The 14,189-nt window shown below is 44.1% G+C and overlaps 1 protein-coding gene across 3 annotated transcripts in view; it reads right to left on the bottom strand.

Annotated features, from left to right (window-relative positions):
* The window catches only part of ANKRD12 (ankyrin repeat domain 12), a 109,209-nt gene extending 95,948 nt beyond the window's left edge, over nt 1–13,261 (bottom strand). For 2 of the 3 annotated variants that reach the window (XM_065397810.1, XM_065397813.1), the window contains exon 1: nt 13,122–13,261. The gene's annotated coding sequence lies outside the window, so the exon portion shown is untranslated. Of the gene's footprint in view, nt 1–12,195; nt 12,221–13,121 lie in introns of those variants that run through there. The other variant, XM_065397812.1, reaches the window with a different exon arrangement.
* Nucleotides 13,262–14,189: the final 928 nt, after the last annotated feature.

Raw genomic sequence — 14,189 nt, 5'->3', positions numbered from 1 at the left:
CTATTCCAATGTTCAGGGTCTCTGCTATGTGGGACACAAGATCCTGGAAAGCTGTAAAGTCATTGACAACAGGGGTAGGGTCTGGTTTCACTGCCTCATTGGATGATTAAGACTGCTTGGGGGGAGACCTTCCTTTATCTCCCACTCATGGTGGCTGATGCTGGTGGTGTTGGAGGTCTGATCAATGATGCTGTAGAAGGGCAAGATTTTATCCTCTTCCTGAACATATGTGATGACAACCCCCAGTAAAGCCAGTAGGGCCAAGACAGCATGCTACGGGGTACCTGCCTAGTTGAGGCTGGCCAGCCCAATATCATTACCAGGAATCTACTCTGACACATACTGGAGGAAGAAGAGGAGGAGAGAGGGCTTCCTTTTTCACTCTGAGACCCTGTTCAATCTGTGCCCCCTCAAGCCCCCATTTCTCCACCCATATCCTGTTTCCCCCTTTACCCTCAGATAAAATGGCCACCTTTTCCTCCTACAGCCTTTCCAAGTAACAGTTAAGCTGAGCCTATCAAAATATACATCACCTAAATCCATCTGAGATGATGTTCCCATAGCTTAGTTCTCTCAGGACCAATGTGAAGCTCTGAAAGATGGTGGGACAATGAGAGTTCAGTTGTTGAGGTCTCCCAAGTACTGAGACTGAAGCAATGGAGGTGCAATGGAAGCATCTTCACTTCCACTAGTCAATGAAGAAGAAAGGGCAAATCACATGAAGCTAGACGGGGAGCCAAAAAGATCAGGTATAAGGTTTTTGCCAAATATTTATTTAAACATGGCCGATTCCTATAGGCATATTTTTACTTCTATATTTGGGGGGTGGGGGTGATGAGGCTTGACAGGGGGCTCTGGATGCAGGGGGTAAGGCTCAACAGGAGATTCAGTATGGGGGGCGGGGGTCAGAGTGTGTGGGGTCCAGATATATGGGGGTTGGGTGGATGGGGGGCAGCAACCCATACAGTGACCCCTCCCCCCTGCAGCTGAGGAGTGATGGGGCCAGGAAGTGGGCGAGGGGTGCAGAGCTTCCTGGAGCCAGGGAAGGGTCCTGGGGGTGGGTCTGACCTGACACTATTGGCTCACTGCAGACAAAGTCCCATCGTCCTCTCCCCCCGCTCCCCTCCACACAGCGGGACTAGCAGCTGAGCACTCCAAATACTGATAATTATGGAAATAAAAATTGTGAAAAAGCCTTCAATCTGTATAAATTTCAGAATAAATATTCTGAGCTCTCATTAAAAATAACTTATGCAGCTTCTGTAAAGAAGGAAATCATGCCTCATTAATCTACTAGAATGAGAATGTCAAGAAAATAGTGGGCTAAAGGAAAACTGGATGCTATAGATTACTGGACTTTGACACAGGTTTTTTGAAAGTCCATCACAAGAAACTATCAAGGAATTTAAATAGTTGTGAGGTGTGACAAAGTTCTATAATAATTTAAAATCTGATAAAATAATATACAAAGTATAGAAACAAACTGTCAAGGTTCACCTCTTTCAAGGATCTATACTGACTCATATATACGTGGGCCTGCACTACCAACTGGAGAAGAGAGAAGTGCCATTCATGATATGGAAAAATGTGTCAACCTAAGTTCCCTCTAAGCTGCACAGCCACGCAGCTGCCTATTAAGCCCCACGCAGGGGCTCAGGGCCGCGGCAGGGAGAGATGCCTCTCCCCCAGCATGGACCTGCTGTGGCAGGGAGAGGTGCTTCTCCCCTCCAGCCCCAACCCAGCCCTGGCACAGACCTGCCGCGGTCGGGGGAGAGGCACCTCTCCCCCCTGCAGCCCAGGTGCTGCTGCGGGGAAAGAGAGCTAGGGGAAGTCCTCTCTCTCCACCGTAGCCCCTGGCAGCCTGCACCCCAAAGACCTCATCCCCGGCCCCACCCCAGAGCCCACACCCCCAGCCCTTACCCGCCCCCCCTGCACTGCAACCCACTGCCCCAGTCCTAAGCCACACACACACACACACACACACACACTCCAAACCCCTCGGCCCCACCACATGAATTTTGTTATGTGCACCAATATGGAGATGATGTGTCACACATCACCTCCATATTGGTGCACGTAACAAAAGTCATTCAGCAAATGCGTGGGGAAAAATAAAAGGGAACACTGGTGGCAATAAATAAACAAATAAATAAATAAGTAAAATAATTGTCATCTACAAGATTACAGATATCTGTAAGAAAATCCAGAGGGGCATAGAAAGCTTAACAACAGATGAAGTTCACTGTAAACAAGTGCAAGGCAATACAGGTCAGAAGGAATAATTCAAATCACTTACGTACATTGTTGGTTCTAAGTTAACTGTAACCACTCAACATCACTGGACATTTCAATAGAAACCTCTGCTCAACATGCATCATGCATATGTCCAAAATGTTAGGACATATACAGAATAGGATAGAGCAATATTGAAAATATTATGCTGGCCATATTGAATTTGATGGTACAGCATTACCAGGAACGTGGAGTTCAGTTCTATTTTTTTTTCACCTCAAAAAGAGTATAGCAGAAGCAAAGATCCAAAGAAAGTTCATGAAAATTATTAGAAGCATGGAGAAATGTCCATATGAGCAAAGGTTAAAGTTTTAAATGAAACAAAGGAAATTAATAAGAGAACACATAAATGTATATCAAATTATTACACTCACAATGTTAAAAGGACATTATTAAGGTTGTAAAGTAATGCACCCAACAGTTGGGAAATGCCAAAATTAAGGTTGCCCATGGAACCTTAAAGTGTACACCTAAAAGAGTCAAATTCTGATCGTGTAATTACAGACTATCATATACACTGTACTGTCTTTTCCACAAGACCCTACCTCATTCAGTGCAAAGGATGACCAGTGTTCACTTAACGAGCGGCTATTCAATATTTTGTTTTTTCCACTTTGTTTAATGTGTGGCCTTATGCCTTATTTGCTGCACATTGTTCAAACCCTGCTCTGAAGACAAAATTATTAATTTACTCATGGGCATTTCTAGGATTTTCATTACTATAGTATGAATGCTTACAAACATTAATTAATGCATTTTTCAGAACAGCCCTGTGAAGTGGGGGGTGGTATGATCCCTGTTTTACAGTTGGGGAGCTTAAGCATAGAGAGATTAAGGTCAGAGTATCCACTAATTTTGGTTGCCCAACCTGAGACACCCAAGACCTCTTTCTTTAGAGTACTTAACATTACGTAGCACTTCATATATTCAAAGCACAGTTCCCACTGACTTCATCTGCAACTATGAGTTCTCAGCACTTCTGCAAATCAGACCCAAGGGTTTCAGTCAGGTTCCCAGAAAATGAGGAACACACAATTAGTGATCACCTGGGAATAGTCTGGTTTTAAGTGACTTGCTTACATCACATAGGAACTTGGTCAGAACAGAAGCAGGGAAGGAAACCAGTTCTCTAGGAGAGCACTGAACTGCCTAATCATGAGACCATCCTTTATCTTCCTGCAATTCCCAAGCCACAACCCTCTGCTCATTGACTACATGCCTTCCAATTTCTGCAACAAATGAAACAGGAGTCGTAAATGTCACAATCTCCTTTATTACACAGCCCTGATTCATCCCTAGAGCAGGTTCATCCTATGCACTGAATGAGGCAGGTTTCTGTGGGGAAAAAAATGTGTGATTATGATTTGCCTCTCTCTTGGGGGAGGGCAACAAATTAAGCTGCTGTATGTGACAGGCAGAGCTCTCCCACCCCACTTAAGAAGAATAGAGGTTTTTGAGTGAAGGAAGGAGACTACCATTTTTGCAAGAGACGAAGAAGAGGAAGAAGTGCCCAGTAGCTCAGGATCTCTCTGCTCCGCTCTCATGAATAATATCAGTTAGCATCTCCTTTCTTCCTATTTCTCTTTACCCCCAACCTCAGGCCAGAGAAGAGGATTCAAGATGCTCCTGCTGCAGATGCCACTCTCCATGCCAAGTTTAGATGGGGAGAGTGTGAAGAACCACCCATAGAATTGCCCCCCTCAAGCTTGGGGTGATGTAAAAGAACCACTCATGTACCTACAGCATGAGCAAAGGTACTAGGGGGGGGGCGGGGGAAGGGTGTCAAGGAGCAGATGTGTGGCTGGGGATTTGTAAAATTAATTGATGGGGCATACTGCTTTGGAAACAGGTGAGTCATTAATTGATGTGGAATTAGGGAGCATATAATTAACTGCTGTAGGGGTGGTGAGGCTGCACAGAATTAATAGGCATTTAGTTTTTTGGAGGAGTTCAAGTCCCCATGCTATCAGGCAACACTTTTTTCAATTTTATGAATATTTAAAAATCCTCTTTGTCACAATCTGTTGGCATGTATGTGTACTATTGTGCAGGAGTAATAACCAAACTGTCCGCTATTGCTGGGGGTTTAAAAGGAAATACGATTGATGGAACATGAAAGACTGAGAAACAAAAGAAGCAACAAGCTACATGTAACTGACTTTTTTCAGAGTTATCTAGGTGAAAAATGGAAGAAAGCAATGGCAAGTAGAGCGTTCTAGACCAGGGATTGGCAACCTTTCAGAAGTGGTGTGCCGAGTCTTCATTTATTCTCTCTGATTTAAGGTTTCGCGTGCCAGTAATACATTTTAACGTTTTTAGAAGGTCTCTTTCTATAAGTCTATAATATACAACTTAAACTATTGTTGTATGTAAAGTAAATAAGGTTTTTAAAATGTTTAATAAGCTTCATTTAAAATTAAATTAAAATGCAGAGCCCCCTGGACCGGTGGCCAGGACCCAGGCAGTGTGAGTGCCTCTGAAAATCAGCTTGCGTGCCACCTTTGGCACGCGTGCCATAGGTTGCCTACCCCTGTTCTAGACAGTTCAGTTTACTTCTGCTTTAACATCTCAACCTAATTAGCTAGTTATTAAAATTCTGATACCTCAAGAGGCCTCATTTTCAAAAGCATGGCCACACTGTCAGTGAATCAACCAGGCTCATAGTACTGAGAACTAAGAGACCCTTCTGAAATAAGCCACACCTGTCAAGAAGTCCCTACCCTTTGTTCCCATTTTTGAAAACTGTACTAGGGAGAGTACAAAAGAAAGGAAGAGAAGAGTGGATGAAGAGGATTTCTCCCCTCAGACATGAATGACATTTAAAATGAAGGCAATGACCCTAAGGAATCAATTTGCCTGTACAACCCTGTTAAGAGTGAAGAGTACAGTTGGCCAACTATGGCCTACAATGACAGGGGACACAATGGCAACCACTCTGGCAAACAGATGAGTGGGGGAGATGTTGCCTAGCAACAGGAAGCTCCGAAAGAGATTTTTGTACAACAGTGACAGTTGAAAGACGCCATTGCAATCTAAGAATTGAGAAACTAAAGGAAGTAAAATATCATGTCCTGTGATTTCTCCACTTTATTATCAACCTTTTCCGTTTAAAAGTAAAAAAAAAAATCAGATTTGTAGTCTTTAATATTTTTCTTAGTTACAAAAAAGAAAAAATGGCAATGGAGGGGGCCATGGAATAAGTGCCTGGGAACTGCTCAGCTAGGCCCCAATTCTGAAGAGATTTACATACTTGAAATTAACCATGTACAAGTATTCAATGACACTATTTGCTGCTTAATACAAGTCTGAAGGACTGGGGACATAATTAATATAAGAGACATATGGAATGCACATGTATTTTATTGATTAGCTTGCAAGAACACAATCTTAACCAATTACTAAAAGTCACACGTGAGAGGTGGCCAAAAAAAAAAAAAAGTAATGAAATGTTAGAATTGTTCTGTGAATGTACAGAACAATAAAAACTTGAAAAGCAAAGGAATGTGACGCAAGATTCCTCAGATTGGCATAATACATGTCTATACTACAGTAATTTCCTGCTGCTGAATTATCACAAATCTAATGGAAAATCCTCTCAGCCTGACTATTCTCTCTAGCAATGTTTACTGTGTAATGCCTTAAAATTTTAAAATATAAAATGTACTTACCAATATTTATGATGTTTATTTTGATATTTATTATGATGTTTTTGAATTTCATCTTGGATAATGGAAAAGAAATTAGTTGGTTTCATTTGAAGTTTCTCACCAACCATATAGCGTTTTAAGTTTCAGACACAAAGAGAATTTCCTTTTTAAATATGTTGCAGTACAAAATATTTTGTTTTGTAGAAGATTGCTTTACAAAAATCTAAAATTGTGGCAAATGTGATTAAGCCTCTTATTTCTCTGCATGCTATTCTACTTCTATTTCCTCAGCCCTAGTATTTTGTTAACATATCCAAATGTTTAATTATCCTTCTTAATAAAAACCAAAGTAAGGGCTTAGTGGAGGTTGTGTATATTTGAGACATTAAAAAAAAAAATACATGAGTAATGTTGCAAAACTCTAATACCAAATACAAGTATGATATCATCTAGCCCTTATATAGTTAATTAGTAGATCACAAAAGGGCACTGTCTGTTTAATATTAAAAATGAAAGCATAATTTAGGCAAACCAATTACCTGCAACTGTCTTTGAAAAGCTAGAAGAATATTATACCAAATCTGTTTGGTAAAGACATTTGAAATGAGGCAGCTCATAAACCTGTTGTCAAAGGCCTGATTACTTCTAAAATTCATCAATGAACCACAATCTATCACTAAATTAGGATTTAGTGTTTATTCATGGTAATGGATTGTATTAGAAATTCAGATTTCTGATTTGGAGGCATTAGATCTATTGATTTTTTTTTTAAACTTCCTGTTAGTACTTTTGCTCTTTCATATGCTGAATGTCACCGTTTTTATTATCCTCCAGCATCTTGTCAGCTCAGACAACACCTAGTTCTATATAGGCCAAAAGAAGGTACCTAGAAAAGCCTGACTAGTATGTAAGCTGCCTTGTCAAGTCTATATGATGTTAGAGAAGGATACCAAAATGACTACTTTAAACAGTTCTAAATGGAAACATCCCCACTCTTTGGACAAGAAGTACACACAGTTCTCAGAGAATAAAATGCACAAGTACACATGGTCCTCTGAATTTTCTAAATTTCATTGTTTTTTTTCAGATAAATACATAGAAACCTCCTAACAGAACTCCTGAAGATGCTTCTTGTTCTGAGAGGACATTTGAATAATGGGAGAGAGGTTTCTTGAGTCAAGTAGAGAAGAAAAGCCATCTTTGGAAAGAAATGAGGGACAAGCTTAAACATCACTATGTAGTCCCAGTGAAAAAACAGGAAGGAAAAAAATCACTACACAAAAGTTTGAAGCTCAACAATTCTAAGTAGATGGCCACTAGAAAGACAGTTTTAGTATGAGGAGTCTGAGTTCTTATATGGCATCCATCACTGCAATAAAAACACCTCATAAATATTTATTCTCACCATACCCCCTGACCTATTGAAATGCTGGCCCCATTTTACACAGAGAAAACCAAAGCTCAGGGAGATTGACTTTTTGATTTTTCGGAGGTGCTCAGGAATTGACATTTTTCCATCAACAAGATTTGTAGGTACTGAAAACTTCTGAAAAGTCAGGACTTAAGTTATTTGTCCTTGGTCATACAAAGTCTGTGGCAGAGCTGGAAACTGAACCCAGATCTTATAAGCCCCAATCCACTGCCTTACTCCCAAACCCATTCTTCCTCCTCGCTTTAGATCTATGGGTCTGAAATCAGATGCTGAATATCTTCACAGGTGCTTCCTCTGAATCCCTTAGGATGGTGTCAGGGTTCAAAGGAAACACCTGCAGAGAAGTTTAGCATCAGACTGCAATCCCAGAGGACTAGAGACAAGGAAGAATGGACTTATGAGCCTCAAGTTTTAATCAGCCTTTTTTTTTTTTTCCTTTTACACCCACACCCACAGGATGCTTACAGGAAGAGTGCTATATGTTGCCTTCAAGGCCTCAATAGTCACTGCCTGAACACTTAAGAGGCTAACACTTAAGGCTTTATTAAGTTTTATGCTAGGTTGGATAATGTTAAGAACATCACATTTGAAACCATGTATTTTGTGCTCTGTACCAGGCCCAGAAGGCACAAACACATTAAGGCCTTGAACCTGCAATGAGATATGCACAGGTGGAGCCCTGCTGCTCATACATAGCCCCTTTAACTTCAGTGGAGTTCAGGGGTCTGACCGAGTGTTTTCTTACTGCAAGATCAAGACCTAGAGCAGGAGGTCTTGCATACATGAAACAGCATGGAAGCCCCTTACTGAGGTAGTTCCAATTTCCTCAGCTGGATATCCTGGCTTTAGCTCAACCAGCCTATCCTGAAGTTCAAGGATTCCAGCAGTCTGAATGACCGTGTTTCACGGCCACGACCTCCTAGCACAGAGAAGTACCATAATGAGGGAATTGCCAGATACTTTTAAGGAGTAAAACTCATGGTTCTTAGGGGAAAGCTACTTTCATAAAAGGTAAACCCCTGCAGCAGCGGTGTGACATCACTAACAGATTGTCTGATAAACAAAGAATGAACATTTTACTGTCTAATTAAGAGATTAAAGGAAAGGTGGCCGGGGATGACCAAAACATAAAGGTAAAACCCAAACGTCTAGTTTGGCTATTGAGAGAGCTCTGTTTCTCTGAGCCAGGAAAAAAACAAAAAATGAGTAGTATCAACCAATTTTAGAGGGGAGTGTCATTACAAGACCTTTCAATTTTTCCTGTTTCAATTTGCTGATAATAAGATTTAAACTCACTGTCTAGCACAGCACAAAGGGGCACTGGCAAAGGATTATGTTATGTTTTATATAAACTACTTTGTAGAATATAATAACTGAAGTGAGAACTCACCTATCAGAACTAAATGTTTCCACCAGATGGACAACTTCCCATGCCAATTACCAGGTGTTGAAAAATTTTATCAGATAACTTCTAATCAGAGATAAATACAAAAGACGGTGGGAAAAAGTGAAACTTCAGGTGTAATTCCTAGTATAAGCCCAGCTCCTCCTCCATCAGAAAGGTGGAGTGTTCTAGAATTTCTACCATCATGGTGGCCTTGAACACTACCAGGCCTATCTGACAAGATGGGGTGTAATCAGCTTCTGGAGGGCTTAATAAATTTGAAGCTACTGGAGGGATAAAACTCTCACTGACTTTCCATTGGGCGTAGATGTCTAAATGCCTTTGAGGATCTGGGTGAAAGAGCTTTTTGGGTCTTCATTATCTTCCAGGGTCTCCTGGCTGCCAGTGAGGAGAAAAGGAAGAGGTTCCCAGTACTCCGTTCCTCCCCAGATAACTGACAGCTGAAAAGAGGCATGGAGACGGAAGAAAAGATTTCTTTTACTTTATGTCTTCCTGAGTCTCCATTTTCAGGTATTCTGTTCCTGATTCACCTGACTCTGGTGCTGCTGCCTGGGAAAGGCAGGAGCAACAGCATGAAACTAACCTGATTCATGCCAATTTCTCTGCTACCCACAGTGTTCCCAACAGCAGCTAGGAAACTGATCAGCATCTTGCTAGTTTCACTCTTTTGCAGCTTGTCAGATAGGAGTAGTAAAGGAAACAACTTCTGCAGACTCAGGAAGAAGATTTTATTTGTTTATATTTGGTTCATATTTGAAAGATTACCATCAACTCAGGTTCTAGAAATGTTCATTTTCTTTAAGCTTAGATTCTACAGAAGTTGGTGGTGTAGATCCCCTCCTCTTTACTAGCAAGTTGATTGTTCAAGCTCAGCAAATCAAGATTTGCTAACATTGAGAGCTGGTTGACCTGACAGCCTGAAGGATTCCACTTTTTTTTTTTTTTTTTTTTTTTTGCAAAGACTATAAAGGAATCCTGAATAATGACAAACTGGTTAAGAACTAGACAAATCAACAGGCATCTGACTCATCTTCTGGTAATAATATTATTTAAGGTTATGATAGCAAGGCCAGATACAGTTTGGGCTAATATTTATTTCATACCATCTGTCAGTGGAGTCTAAGAACACTTGTAATGAAGTAGTTACAAAACATGGTCTGACATGGAGACTAAATGACCAGTCAACATTCACACAGCTCTCTTCAATCAAATATGCAAAAGAAATTAAGTCAAAAGCTTTATTTGCCCAGCCCATCTCACAATAAGATAGAATCCAAATATTTGAAAGGGTTAGAGAAGAAAATTGTTCTATACCAACAGCAGAACGTGTGTATTATCACTGTGGTAACAGGCTAAACACTATATATTTTGTGATCAATACTTCTGCCCAACTTGAAAGTCAAGATGCCCAGCTTCAGTGAAATCTACCGAGTCCTTCCAACCTAAAGCCTTTGGTAAACATGACAAATCAGTCCAACAGATAACATTTTTTTATATTCACAAATCAGTATTCAAATAGAAGGTCAAGATTTTTGTAGGTGCTGGCGTTCGAGCTCTGAAAGATCTAGATACCTTGTATGTGCCAAAACATGCAGGGTAGTGAGTTTTTTTTGTTCAGCTGAAGCTTAAACAGATCAGGAAATGTATGAAACTCAGAACAATTGCTTGAGATTGTACTTGATAATCCACGCTTGGTAAAAATCTGCTTTTACTTATATATTTTTGGTGCTCCTACCACTATCTGAATAATTAGGTGTTTTAGAAAGAGTACTCATCCAAGTATTCAATCATCCTAACAGACCTTTTCCTCTAACAAGTGATATATTTTGCAAGCCAGGAAGAGGCTTAATTTGTTGTGCACTATCAACACATCATCCATCAGAAGTTTTATACTAGTTAACACTAGCATTCAGAATGCATGCATGTTTTTTTTCTTGGGTAGGGGAAAGAAAAAAACCACATTGGAAACACAAAGAGGTGGTGGTTAAGTCCAAACTCTTTTCCTGTGCTAGGAGTAGAGCTGGTGCCAACAGAAGGGGAGAATCCTTTGCATACCTCAACTACAATGGATCTCATGGTAAAAGACCACAATCCTATACATGCACTGGAGCTAATGGTGGGGACTGCCACAGGAGAACCAGGAAGTCAGAGAAAGGAACTGCTTCATACATAGTCACAGGAATGCTGCCACAGTCCCTGTGGTGCTCGTAAGCACCATTCTATTCCAGCACTTGCTCTCCTTGATTTTTAACTCACAAAATACAAGTAGGCAAGTAGAGTTGTCAAAGGTTGCTATGGGTTTACCACTACCCTCCCAAAACAATATTTTACTATGACCCAGATCTTGCAATTGGATCTGCACAGACAGAACTTTGAACCTGCAGAGTTCCACTGCATTTGTGAAGGACAGGATTAAGGCACATGCTCAGGGCTCCAGCTCCTAGAGTCATATGATTACATTAGAATCTGAGCTTTCATTTGGGGGAAAAATGGTAAGTTGTTAACCCTCATCTTTATGAAGAAATGTAAGTGTAACCCACCATCCACCTAAGTCTGCACAGGGCCTAAAACAATAGCTCTGAGAGGTGTATACTTTCCCAGTGCATCTCAATGTGGTGTTAACTTTAAGATCCACTTCCCTGAGGGACTATGCTCTATCTACAACACCCCAACAGAAGACTAAGGTAGAAAAAAGCACAAAGGGTTGAGTTTGCATGTTCATGGCAGATACACATTGATTGTTTGTTAGGGGGTGATCCCCTTACTGTTACCCCACCTCAATCAGGGGTAAAATAAAGGGTTAAAGGAGGCTCCTCCTTTATAAAGAGGAGCCCCTCTCCACACATCATGACGACCCATCAAGGGCCCTACATTTTAGTGAAGTCCTGACTTCATGTAGGCACTGTGATTCAATCCTTCTCTGGTCACCTTTTCTGGAAATTAGCAAAACTTTAAGACATATTCCACATCTGTCTGGTAGCTCATGGGATAACAAAGCAGCTGACACATGGAAGAGAATGAAGTTGGGACATTCTTGGCTTTCACTGTGGTCTTGCAAATAGATACAAACAAAAGCCTAAAGTTATGAATGCCACAAATGGATTCTCTTCCATATGTCATCTACTATATTCCCATGAGCTACCAGACAAATGTGGAATACACCATTCTAAAGCCAAATTAATTTCCAGGAATAAAAGGCTCTTGACTGAGAAGACAGAGACATGTTCAGACTTAACAATTTTTTAAAAAGTCTTACAGGGCAGTTCATGATAATTTTCAATTGGGAATTGTGCTTTTGTTGCTATCCTTCCACTTGTCATAAGATGCCCAGTCAGTTTTAAAAACTGAAACAAGAGGGGATGGATATTAATTTGCTGGTAATTTGGCCAAATCTGAATTGAGGTAATTAGACTGTTTACCTAATCCATCCTTCAGGTTCAACTGGAAACAGTATTCTTTGCTTTCTTGTCCTAAATAGCTACTTCGTGTTGATGCTGTCAATCAGCTGCTGTGCTCCACCTCAGAGGTGGCTGTATTTTAGTGATACACAAGGGAATTGATACAACTAGCTTGTAAAACAATATGGGATCCCTCAGACTGAGGAAAGTACTTAAAAATCCTAGATGTATTCCAAATGCATTTAGGCCACACAGTAAACCAGCAGCAGGCTTCGGCAAAACGCTGACAGGCAGCCTGGTAGAAATACAGCAAGCAGCTTCTAGCTTTTTAGATGTTGCCAAAAATCCCAGCCCTGAGTCACAGGCTGCAGCAGCGCGCCCCCTCCTCCGCCGGCCCGCTGTCCACAGCGCGAGCCCCGCGCCCCGCCTGCACACGCACACCCCGCGCCCCGGCAGGGCTCGCGCCGCTGCAGAGGCGAAGCCCAGACTGGCTTGCACAGCCCCGTGTGCAGCAGTTACCCCCGCCCCGGCGTGTCCCCCAAAAAGCAGCCGCGCGGGGGACGAACCGTGCAAGGGACACGCAGCGGCAGTGACAGCGGCAGCCATGGCTCCTGCAGCAGCCGTGACAGGCTGCGAGAGCGGCTGACAGAGCCCTGCCCCCGGCCGGCATCACCCGCAGGCCGGGGAGAGGGGGCCGCACACAGCGGGACGGGGTGCGGAGTAGGGCAGCCACCCTGGGGCTACCCTTTCCCCCGAGCGGAGACACAGCCGGGGGACGGGAAGGGTCACACCCCCCGCACGGGGACACACACACACACGGCTGGGGAAAAGGGTTACCCCAGGGCGCAGCCGGGTCCGGGGGGTGGTGCCGCCCCCAGCACAAGGACGTTAGAACTGCGGCTCCCATCGGTGGTGGGGGGTGGGACAGGCTCGGGGGTGTCTCTTACCTTGTCGGAGGAGGAAGCGGCAGGACTCGTTCCTCCTCCTCCTCCCTCCCGCGCTGCCCCTATGACAGGACCCGACGAAGAACCGGATTCAGCCGCTGCGGACTGTTCCTAAAGACTCAGCCCCGCACCGACCGCCGCCGCCGCCGCCGCCGTGGGTGTAGGGTTTGAAAGTGCCCCCCCTCCCCGGCACTGCCGCTCCCCTCCCCCCCGTCAGAATGTCGGTCTCCGTGTGCAGCTCTGCGGGGCTCCCATTGGCCGCGCCACCCCACGTGACCCCAAACACGCACGAGAGACAGACGAGAACGCGCCGCCGCGAACGTTACGGGAGTTGGGCGGCGGTTGGGGAAGGAGGAAGAGTCAACGTCACAGTCCTCCTTCCGCAGTGGATTCCCCCGGTGCCTCAGATCTCTCGTGCACACGCGCGCAGCGCACACACACACGGAAGGAAAATAACGGGCCCTGGCAGGCCCGGGGGCGGGGCAGGCAGGCAGGTGCGGAGCAGGGCGCAGGCGCCGGGGCGACTGCTCTTGGTCTTGGCTCCTGCGACTGGAACATTCTGGAAATGGCGGCTGCGGTGTCCCAGAGATTGAGATGGGAGGGAGTTGGGGGGGGGGGGAGAGACTAAAGCGTTTGCTTCCCCTTGTGACAGGAACCATGTAGGAGCCGCCAACGCTTCGTCCCGACTCCCAGGGCCCCTTACTTGGGCTACTCCGGGTTTTCCGGCAGCGATGGCGCAGTGAGTTTTAACTACCCGTAGAGTGCGCATGCGCGGCTGGCTCCGGTAAGCGGTGACTGGCTTGCGCTGCGCCCGAATGTGACGGGGGACGGGCCCAGGGGAGGGCGCGTGTCCTCCTCCCCCGCTTGCCTCACGGGCCGAGCCGTGGCCGCTGCGCTGCGGGCGTCGCGTGGCATGCTGCGCTGTAGGGGCAGCCGCTCGGGCGCGTGGCGGGGAAGCTGCAGCGGCCAGGGCGAGCTCTGGTCCCGTGGCTGAGCTCACGCAGCGCTAGGGGCAGCGTGTCGGCTCGGCCCTGCCGCGCTTTGCACCGGACAGGGTCTGCTCCCCACCCC

The sequence above is a fragment of the Emys orbicularis genome, chromosome 2, assembly GCF_028017835.1.
Source record: "Emys orbicularis isolate rEmyOrb1 chromosome 2, rEmyOrb1.hap1, whole genome shotgun sequence".
NCBI classification, from domain to species: domain Eukaryota; kingdom Metazoa; phylum Chordata; order Testudines; family Emydidae; genus Emys; species Emys orbicularis.
The sequence above is the reverse complement of the archived record's forward strand: the minus strand, read 5'-3'. Positions and strand labels throughout refer to the sequence as shown.